We start from the raw sequence: 11,499 nt of genomic DNA, 5'->3' as shown, positions 1-11,499 counted from the left end.
AGTCCACTTGCTGAAGCTCAGAATGAGTCAACTACTCGACAGGTGAAAGCAACCCCAAATGAATGGAGAAATGACCCGAGTATCCTCAAAAATTTGTTATCGAAAATCCAAATAATGGAATGAAAATCAGAGGAGCTCTCAAGAAGAAGGCAAACATTGCCTTAATATTTCAACTAGAACCAAAAAAGGTGGATGAAGCTCTTAAAGACCCTAGCTATAAATTGGTATCTAAACCAACAAATGTTGCAATCATTGGGACTAAATGGGTCTTCAAAAACAAATTGAATGAATATGGCAAAGTAGTTAGAAACAAAGCAAGATTAGTTGCACGGGGCTATTCTCAGCAGGAAGGAGACAATTATGATGAAACCTTCACTTTGGTAGCTCAATTAGAATCAATTCATATATTTCTTAATTATGCATCTTTTAAAGGTTTTAAACAGCTTCAAATGAATTTTAAAAGTTATTTCTTAAACCGTTTTATTGACGAGGAGGTCTGTGTAAAATAACCTCCTGAATTTGAGTACTCATAATTTTCTTACCATGTGTTTAAGTTGAGTAAAGCTTTTTATGGGCTCGAGCAAGCACCTCGAGCTTGGTATGAGAGGTTGAACTCATTTTTGATTCATAATGGATTCTCAAAAGCTAAGATTAATACTACATTACTTATCAAGAGATCTACAACAAGTAATCTCATTATGCATATCTACGTTGATGATATATTTTGTAGTACTAACCTTGATTTGTGCAAGAAGTTTTTAAATCTTCTACAAAATAAGTTTAAAATGAGTATGATGGAAGAACTTACATTCTTCCTTAAATAGCAAATTCAGCAATTAGAAAAGGCTACATTCATATGTAAGACCAAGTACACCAAGGAATTGATTCAAAAATTTGGTGTGAGCAATGCTAAAGCACTTGCAGCCCCGATGAGTCCCTCAAGCACTTTTGATAAAAATGAAAGAGGAAAATCAGTGGATAAATTTAAATATCATGGAAGGATTGGCTCACTAATGCATTTAACAGCTAGTCGATCGAATATTATATTTAGTGTACACAAATGTGCCGTATTTCAGTCAGCTCCAAAAGAGTCCCATCTGACTGCAGTAAAGCGAATAATACGCTATCTTATTGGAACCACCTCTCATGAATTATGATATCCTCACTCTAATAATTTTAAACTTGAAGGATTTTTATATGCAGATTTTGCAGGTGATAAGGATGACAGGAATAGCACTAGTGGAATATGCCAATCACTGAGAAGATCATTAATTTTCTGGGACATTAAGAAACAATGATCAGTGGCTTTGTCTACAACTGAAGCTAAATACATAACCATTGAACAATATTGTGCGTAATTACTCTGGATGTTTCATCAACTGGGCAAGTATGATTTATCCTTTAAACCTATTAAATTTGAGACAATTCTAGTGCTATATGTCTTTCTAAAAATTATGTGCATCACTATGGGGCTAAATATAAAGATATAAAGCATCATTTTATTAAAGATCATATCCTGAAATGTGATATAGACTCTTTTCGTTAGTGCTCCATTATCGGATATTTTTAACTGTCACGACTCAAAATTTCTACCCTCGGGGCCATGATGGTGCCTAACATTTCACTTGCTAGGTAAACCAATGTTAGAGATTCATTAAGACAATCCTTATGTGTTTTAGTGATTAACAACAATTAAACCATAACAAGTTAAAAAGAGTGCGGAAATTTGTAACAGCCTCAATATATAATACTACCTAGAATCTGGAGTCACAATCCACAAACTTCTAAGATTTTTCTACAAGTAAATGTCTGAAAGAAATACATCTACTTTCGAAACAAAATAAACAGTAAAGAGAATATATAGAAGGAGACGCCAGGGACTGTGGACGCCAACATGTCTACCTAGGGTCTCCGATCAAGTGAAGCAAGCAGCTATCCTCAAAATCAGCTCAGACTAGTACTAAAATCTTCGCAGAAAGTGCAGAGTGTAGTATCAGTATAACCGACCCCATGTACTGGTAAGTGTCGAGTCTAACCTCGGTGAAGTAGTGACGAAGCTAGGACAAGACACCTACAAATAAACCTGTGCAGTATAACAATATATATACCAATAACAACAATAAGAGAAACAAGAAAAGTTATATTTGGAGGGGGAACATGCTGGGGGATCACAAGATAAAGGATCACAGCAGAAAATAGGCACTCTGATCAACCGATATACTTTGAACAAATAGGAACAAGTAACCACAGTAAGAAAAAAGTGCACGGCATCACTCTTCGTGCTTTTACGCTCAACCTCACCATATGAATCAAATAGAAATGGCATGGTATCACCCTTCGTGCATTAACTCTCTCATAATATCGCACAGCATTATCCTTCGTGCATTAACACTCACAATATGGCACGACATCACCCTTTGTGCATTAACACTCACAAAACATGGTACGACATCACCCTTCATGCATTAACACTCTCCCTCACCAAAATAATGAACAATAACAAAAGTGAGAGAAATATCAAGAACAAGTCTTACCTCAACATTTGGTTGCACAATACCAATCTCAACTTTGAATCAATACTCAATCGATACTAAAATCCGTACATATGACAAGAACGATCAACATAACGATTACTAGTCCAAGCATAGATAATATGACCATGAATAGCTACAATTACACGAATAAGACTCACTTGCATGCTATGACTCAACAACAAAGCATATGTACTTGTCACCTGACCTATACTTTGTACTCAACATTCAAACACGTGGCAAATAGGCAAATAAGACCTAATCCCTCAAGCCAAGGTTAACCACGACACTTATATCGCTCCGCAGTCAATTAAAAGCTATACCGGGGCTTTTCCTCTAGAATTTTCCTCCAAACTTTGTTTGTCCTACCATGTGGCTAAATTCATCTACACCTATATAAGAATAACATTTAAACTTGGATCAAATATATATCTTATTTGAGAAGCTATGACAAAACTAATTCTCCCGTCTGATTTGATGAATTATAGTAGAAAAGGATTAAAGCTTTTAGCAGTTACAACTTTCATTCCTTACTACACAATTTTCATCATAAGAAAATTCTACAAAAAAAAAATCAAGCAACGATATTGTTGAGACCCTACCAATATATGGGACCCCAGACAGCCCAAACACTTTGGGGAAGAAAATAGTTTAGAAGAATCGCCTCTAGGCTATCTAGCTTTCGAAAATTGGGAAGAATGGCTTAAGTCTCTTAATGAGACTGTTTAAGAACTGGGCGATAGTGTTCATCGCGTTTGCAAGGACACTATCACGTTCGCAAAGAGCTACGCCTCCTAGGCTTACGCGATCGTGAATCCCTCTTCGTTTTCATGAAGGCTATGCTCCCTTGGCCTTCGCGTTCGCGAGCCCGTGCTCGCGTTTGTGTAGAAGGAACGACTGTCCCCTCCCCCAGGTCCCAAATGTTTCGCGTTCGCGTTGAGCTGGTCGCGCTCGCGAAGGGTAAGGTCCCCATCGCTCCGCTTTTGTGACCGATCCTTTAAATTCGTGAAGAAGAAATTCCACCCAGCCCCATCTCACCCTTTGTGTTTGCATGAGTACCTTCGCGAATGTGAAGAAGGAAACCAGAAAACACTGAAGCTGAAGAACAAACCAGATTTTCTAAGTTCAAAACACCCCGTAATCTATTCGAAACTCATATGAGTCCTCGGGGCTCCAAACCATACGTGGACACAAGTCCTAACCCCTCATATGAACTTGCTCGTACGATCAAATCGTCAAAATAGCACCTAGAACTACGAATTGAACACCAAATCAAATGAGATTTTCAAGAATGCTTTGAAACTTCTAATTTCTCAACCGGAGGTCCGAATCACATCAAACAACTCTGTTTCTTACCAAATTTCACAGACAAGTCTTAAATACTATAATGGACTTGTACTGGGCTCCGAAACTACAATACGGACCCGATAACAACGAGACGAAGCATTAACCAAATTCTTAAAACCATTAAATTTTCAGTCTTTCAATTTTCAACAAAAATTCATATCTTGAGCTAGGGATCTCAGAATTCGATTTTGAGCATACGCCCATGTACCATATTTCAATACGGATCCATCGGGACCGTCAACATACGGGTCCGGGTCCGATTTTGTTTACTCAAAACTCTAACCGAAGTCAACTACAATTAACTTTAAGGAAAAAGATCTTATTTTATCAAATTTTAGCATATAAGCCCTCCGAAAAAATATCCGAACTGCACACACAAGTCGAGAAAGACTAAATTAAGATACTTAAGGCTTCAGAACACATAATTTAGTTAAAAAATACGAGATGAACCATCGAGTCATCACACAAATAGGCGCATGCTTAAAGAAAGTTTTGTTCTTTATCGGATCTTTTTTGTATTATTTCTTTTATCCCCTAGAAATAAGACCCTTTTAATTATGATGAATCTTCTTTTCCGCTAAATATTCACTTGTTTCTATAATTATGTCAGATTCATGAGGCTCCAGCATCCAGACCCTTTTCACACTCTTTCCCGAATCTCTAGACAAGAAGTCAAATCATCACATTTTTTCACTGACGCCTTTTTTCCTTTCCCAGCACTCAACCGTCACTTCTATTTTATTACCCTCTTGTTATAAGAGATCTCGTCTAATCTCTCTCACTCACATTGTTGTTTTCGCCCTCAAACTTTTCTTCCTCTCAACAATGGCGAAAATTCCAAAAAAAAGACCCACTGCCTCCCCTCCAAAAAAGCACGCGTTCCAAGGCCAAATCTTCCTCCCAACCACCAGAACAAATCAATGTAGACTCAGACCACTCTGAAGAATTCGGTTCTTCAAAAGTAGAACTCTCCGATGATGCTCGAAGCTTCAATGACAGAGCACTTGGGAAGCGTCCTATAGAGGAAATTCTCGAATCGCTCACACCACCGAAACCAAAGATAGACCTAAAAAGTTCTGTTGAGTCCGATATCAAATTCTAGGATACCCTGAATAAGGATGCATTTATCACTTCTAAGAGAAATCAATCGCTCATGGCAGAATTGTTGATCTGGTCGACATGAAAAGTCTGAACTGCAAGGTAAAGGAACTTTTTGTATTTCAAGGTTGAAATTTTTTTCTTTCTCTACCCCCTCAAAATGTTTATGAAGCCCTTGCTTATATGTTTTATGAAAATCCTTGTTCCCTAAAATCCGATAATGTTGAGTCTTTAGTTCTTGGTCAGCATATTGTTCTTGACTGTTCTACCTTCGATTCCATTTTCTAATGCAAGTGTTCCGAATTTTCAATGTCATTCAAATATTCGTGGCCAGAAGATTTTTGAGATCTCCTTTGACCAAGCAAAAAGATGTATGGCCGAGTCACTCTAGATTCACTTCTAAACAAATTAGGGTCAGTGATGTGAACTTTGAGACCCGTGTCCTTGCTTATATTATAGACACCGCCATTCTTCCTCGAACAAGATCCTTCTCAACCTTCTCTTAAAGGGATACCTTTATAGTCTGTTGTCTACTGTCTAAACACAAAGTTGAACAATTTTCCTAGGTTATCAACTTCATGATTCGAAGAGTTGATGACCCTACAAGTCTTCCTTATGTGTAACTACCCGTTCGGTTATTTTGCTTTATAGATCCCTTTTTTCCTATTTAAGACTTCATGCATGTGCTTTTATTGTTTCATGATTTGAGGGGACAGTTGGTTTTGGTTTTGGAAGGGTTCCGGTCGGAATACTTAGTTCCATAATAGTGGCCTAAGGTGACCAAGTTTGACTAGAGACAACACTTTGATTAAACGACTTCAGAATCGAAATTTGAAAGTTCTAATAGGTTTGTATGATGATTTTAGTCTGAGACGCATATTAGGATCGAGTTTCGAGTGAACCAAGTGCATTTCAACACTTATTGTTGAAAGTTGGCATCTTGAACGTTTTAGAGGTTTCTAATATTGATTTGAAGTAGACTTTGGTGCTATTGATATCTGTTTGGAAATCCGAGCCCTGGAATAGGTTTGTTTTGTGATTTGAGACTTGTGCATAAAATTTGTAATCATTCCGAGTTGTCTAAGTATGGACATCGCGTTCAGAGTTAGTTGAAATGATTTTGAAGTTTAGAAGTTGGTTAATTTGGTGTTGAAGTGTGATTCTTGGTTTAGATGTTATTTTTTTATTCCGAGACATCGAGTAGGTCTGTAGTATATTTATGGATGTGTTGGTACATTTGGACAGGGTCCCAGATAACTCGAGTGAGTATTGAACCACCCAGATCTTAGTTGAAGTTGGCTAAAACTGTTATTGTGCTGGTGTTATTCGTGATCTCGAAGGTTGTCCCGCGATCGCAGTGGAGGATCTAGTCCTTCTTCGCGAATGCGAGGAAGGTTGAGGCTGAGTTAGGCTTGAAGGTTGTAGAACTTCGCGAATGCGGCTTGGGGACTGCGAACGTGAAGTTATAGGGTTTGCTGGCCATCGCAAATGCGATGCGTCTATAAAGAACGTGCGGAGGAAGGAGCTGGGCTGAGCCAGCTTGGCCTTCGTGATTGCGGGGGACCTTTCGCGATTACGAAGAAGGGTTCACTCGACAGATTACTTTTTATTTCGGGACTAGCCCATTTATCTCACATTTTCACTTGGGTTAGACAAATTTGAGAGCTCTTTTAAGGAGGTTTTTCATCAAACGTCACAAGGTAAGAGATTTCTACCAATTTTGAGTTACATGGATTATGGGTAGATTTTACCATAAAAATTGTAGAATTTTGTGATTTTTGTTGAAGAACCTTTGGTTTGACAAAAATGAGATTTGACCATTAAATTGATTATGGAATTGGGAATAAATTATATATTTAAGTTCGTAATGTCACGAGTGACATTTATCTTCAATTAATTTCCGAATTCGGGTATGTGGGCCCGAGGGTGACTTTTATGGTCTCTTTGAATTGTGTTTTAAAATTACTCTAATAGTTAAACTATGAACTATTGACCATATATTGATTGGTTTGTACGGTCTTTGGCTAGTTTCAAATTGCTCGGCGTTTATTTGCAGCAATTAGTGAGGTTTAAGAGCCGAGTAGTGAGTTTAGAAGCAAGGTAAGTCTCTTACCTAATCTTATAAGTGGAAATTATCTCTGTAGGTTTATTAACTATTGTGCTCTACATGTTATGACAGCTACGTGCGCACGAGGTGATGAAAGTCCGTACGTAGTTAGGTTCATGTTTATGTCTGGGTTGACTAGATTCACATCATGCCTTAAATGTGCTACTTGAATTAATCTTGTGCATTTGATTTTTTTAATTTATGACTGAGATTGAGAATATAATAAAATATTGTTTGAGTCTCTTACTTTGGAAATTGGGAAATATTTGATGAATGGTAGTTTCGTGTCTTCTCGACTTGCATGTATTTTCGCGAGCGAGATAATTTCTCTATTCTTATGGGATTGGATCGTTTGCCTTGGCAGTGTTGTAAATTATTCTTATGGCGAGTCGTTCACTTTGGCATAGTTGTAAACTATTATTTTGGGATTGGGTTGTTCGCCTCGACAGTGTTGTAAATTAATTCGATGAGATTGGGTCGTCCGCCTCGGCAGTATTGTGAGTTATTCTTATGGGATCGGATCGTTTGCCTCGATAATATTGTGTAACATTATTCCTATGGGATCGGGCTGTTCGCCTCAGTAGACTCGTGCATAACACTTGAGAGTTTATTTGGTATTAGTATTAGTTGGTTTTGTGCCTCCGAGGCTGGTTATAGTGTTGTAGTGATTTAGTAACAATCCATATTTGGAAATTTATTATTAAGGCTCATTTGTTTCGTTGTTACTTATTGTGTTTCATGCCTGTCTGCTTTATGTATTTTATTATTTTGACCACTAGTAATCTCACCACCAAAAACCCACTATAGGTTGTGACGCCCAATGTCACCGTTAGACAAGTCAATAGTGAACCATCTAATTAACTATCATTTTATTACTTTTGAAATTATAAGTTTTATTAATAAAGAATTTAATGCAATTAAAATCATGGATACATACAATAGTAGTATGATATAAAATAAAAAGGTGACAATATTAATGAAAAACCATTAAGATCTGCTAGAATATCCCAAAATTCGGTGTCACGAGTGCATGAGTATCTATTAGAAGGTACAATAATAATACAACATCTGTATGAAATGTAAAATAGATAGGATAATATAAATGAACATGATGGAGTCTCCGTGTGTTGCGGATTGTATCATGATATGTAGCTTGCCTTAAAGTCCCCTAAATAGTTGTGCCATTGCACTCAAATGACCATCAGATATATACATGCACAATAAGTGCACATGTGTAGCATGAGTACGTAAATCAATGCGAGTATCTAGCCTAACCCCAAAGAAATAGTGACGAGGGGTCGATATCAACACTTATTAGTGGTCCAATAAATCAGTATAATATATTATAAACGGATATTAAACACAACAATAATAATGAGGTAAGAATTGTAACTAACATAATCCTCCAACCTGATGATCGCATAAATTTCTCAAATCTCATGTACTATCTCAACAAATAGAAGAATCAAAGGCTACCTCAAAACAGGTAAAGGATATCAATCGCTATCTCAACAAACAAGGCCTTTTATGTAACTGTCAGATCCTAATCAAGGAGGAATCTCATGAATATTTGGACTCCTAGCGGTATTACGCATGAGTTATGCGAGAGGTCATACGACCCGATCCAGAATATTATGTACACTGTCGAGGGTCGATTGGTGGGAACCATAGATGCATTTCAATGTACTATCGAGGCGTTGCCCGATCCACATAAAAGGAAAAAACACTTATCGAATAATGGGGCACGTATTCGAACACAAGAATAGGAATATAAAAAAGCATAATTGTTACCATCAATCGGATATCCAGCCAAACAACTCAAGATATCAATATTCGACCCATCATGATCTCTAATCAAATTACATTCATGGCTTTGGGTAATTAAACTAACATGTTGAGTTCAGGTAATACAAATATTAAATGATATAATCCTAAGTCTACCCAGACATAAGCATAATTATAGCTACATACGAACTCTCGTCACCTCGTGCGTGCGTACGTAGCCCCGGCAACAAGTAGCATATCACAAATACATCAGATATGGGGTAACTTCCCCCTCACAAGGTTAGACATGAGACTTACCTCACTCTGAAATCGGATAACTGGCTTCAATGCCTCTCTAACTCCTCAAAATGATGCCAAACGATCCAGAAAATAATCAAACAATGTTCAAACAAATAAAAATAAACTCCAATACCCGTAATTTATTAATTAATAACAATTCCCAACTCCGCTCGAAAAGTCAACATAGTCAACCCCTAGGCCCATATGTACGGATTTTAAAAATTATTAAAAATAAATATTTCCATTAACTCATATAGTATATATATAGAAAATCATCCAATTTCATTAATGAATTGACCGTCAAATCAAGGATTTACCATTTCTCGACTTTGGGGCTTAAAATCCTAATTTTACGATCCAAATATGGATAAAAATAATAACTAATGGAAATAATTATGGAAAAACATAAAATAAAGGTCAGATATTTACCCCCTTGTTGAGACAAGAACAACACCGCAAAAATCATCTTAAACAGAGCTCTACAACTCAAGATATGCTCATAATACTAAAATACTTGGTTTAATACACTGTCCAAGTATTTTTGTTCATCGCCTTCGTGGGACACCTTCACGTTCATGAAGAGAAATTTTTTGTGTTGACCAGTCAACCCAAAATTCCTTCTTCGTGTTTGGGGGACCTCTCTCGCGTTCGCAAAAAGAAAAAGTTCGCACCAAAATCCAGCAATCTTTTCCGACAGGGAAATGGGCATAACGCTTTCATACGACCTCAGAATTCGACAATTCTTGTTGCTATGGCTCCGTAATTATGATACATATCTAATCTTTCAATCCAACCACAAATCAGAGATCAATATCTCAATATGATCCCCTTTATGCCAAATGAAACGACGCCAAAACATCAATAAGAGCGCGACACAATCTAAACCCATCTAAAACTCACCAGAATTTAACCAAAACTCGCGGACAAGTCCAAAATCATCATACAAACATGTTGAAACTTTTAAATTATGAATTGGAGCTCGTTAAACATAACTAGTATGCAACTTAAGTATCAAAATCACTCTTGAGCATTCGAGATCATAACCAAAATTTACACGCAAGTTCCAATAAATAAAGTTAACCTATCCAAGGTCCCGAAATACCACCCGATGTCCGATAAAACCAAGGTCCACTCTCAGTCAAACTTAGCAAATTTCAAACTTTCAAAATGCAAACTCCCGATAATAATCACTGAATTGCTCCTGGACCATCTGATACTCAACCCGAACATACGCCCAAGCCCAAAATCACCTTATGAACCTATAAGAACCTTCATGTAATGACCCGACCGATTGTTTTGCTTTCTAAAACCTTGTTCCCCTAAATAAGACGTCTCGTACTTTTTTTTACTGATTTATGACTTGCGCGGATGGTTGGATCGGGGATCGGACGAGTTTGGGTTGAAATCGGAACACTTGGTTCCTTTAGGTTGGCTTAAAGGCCAAGTTTGACTTCGGTCAATATTTTAAGTAAACAACCTCGGAATCAGGATTTGATGGTTCCAGTAGGTTTGGATGATGATTTCAGACTTGGGCGCATGTTCGGATCGGGTTTTGGATGACCCAAGAGCATGTTGGCACCTAATAGTAAAAGTTGGCTCTTTAAGGATTTTGAAGTTCTTTAAATTTGGTTTGGAACGGGTTTTGGTGTTATCGAGGTCCAAATTCAATTCCAAGATCGGGAATAGTTCCGTAATGTTATTTAAGACTTGCACACAAAATTTGGTGTCATTCCGAGTAGTATAAGTACGTTTCGGCGCATTGGAAGTAAATTGAAGAACTTGAGTTCATAAGTTTGAATCAATTTGTTTTAGGGTGTGATTCCTAGTTTTAATGTTATTTCGTGTGTTATGAAGGTTCGAGCGAGTCCGTTTTATCATTCCAAACTTGTGAGCATATTCGGGCGGGGCTTCGGGGCCCCTGAGCGTCAATCAGACGAGGCTCGGACTAAGTTGAAAAATATGAGCAAGAGCTGAAGCCCCAGCATTTGTCATAACCGCACCTGCGGTTGGTCAGCCGCAGGTGCGACCTCGCAGGTGCGGGCCTTGACTCGCAGATGCAGCCAAGGGTAGGCAGCCCAGAACCGCATGTGCGAAAATTACTGAAGGCATTGGTCTTCATTTAATACGGGCCTTAGACGTTTTTGACTCATTTCACTCCATTGTTGGGCGATTTTAGAGCTTCTTGAGAGGGGTTTTTCACCAAACTTTTTGAGGTAAGTAATTTCTACTATATGTGAGTTAAATACTTAGATTTTGGGTAGATTAATAGGTAAAGATTAGTGAAAATTATGGGATTAGAGGAAAACCTAGGTTTGGCAAGAATGCGATTTTTACCACGAAATTGGTCATGAA

General features: G+C 37.6%; 1 long non-coding RNA gene across 1 annotated transcript; it reads left to right on the top strand.

The window, feature by feature from the left end:
• The first annotated feature begins 4,514 nt into the window (after positions 1-4,514).
• On the top strand, positions 4,515-7,808 carry LOC142181164 (uncharacterized). The gene is made up of 2 exons (XR_012709567.1): positions 4,515-5,078; positions 7,448-7,808. It is a non-coding gene; the product is annotated as an uncharacterized LOC142181164 (long non-coding RNA).
• The last annotated feature ends 3,691 nt before the right edge of the window (positions 7,809-11,499 follow it).

This window comes from Nicotiana tabacum, chromosome 1 (assembly GCF_000715075.1).
Source record: "Nicotiana tabacum cultivar K326 chromosome 1, ASM71507v2, whole genome shotgun sequence".
Classification (NCBI taxonomy): Eukaryota; Viridiplantae; Streptophyta; class Magnoliopsida; order Solanales; family Solanaceae; genus Nicotiana; species Nicotiana tabacum.
This window is presented reverse-complemented; position numbering and strand designations above follow the sequence as displayed.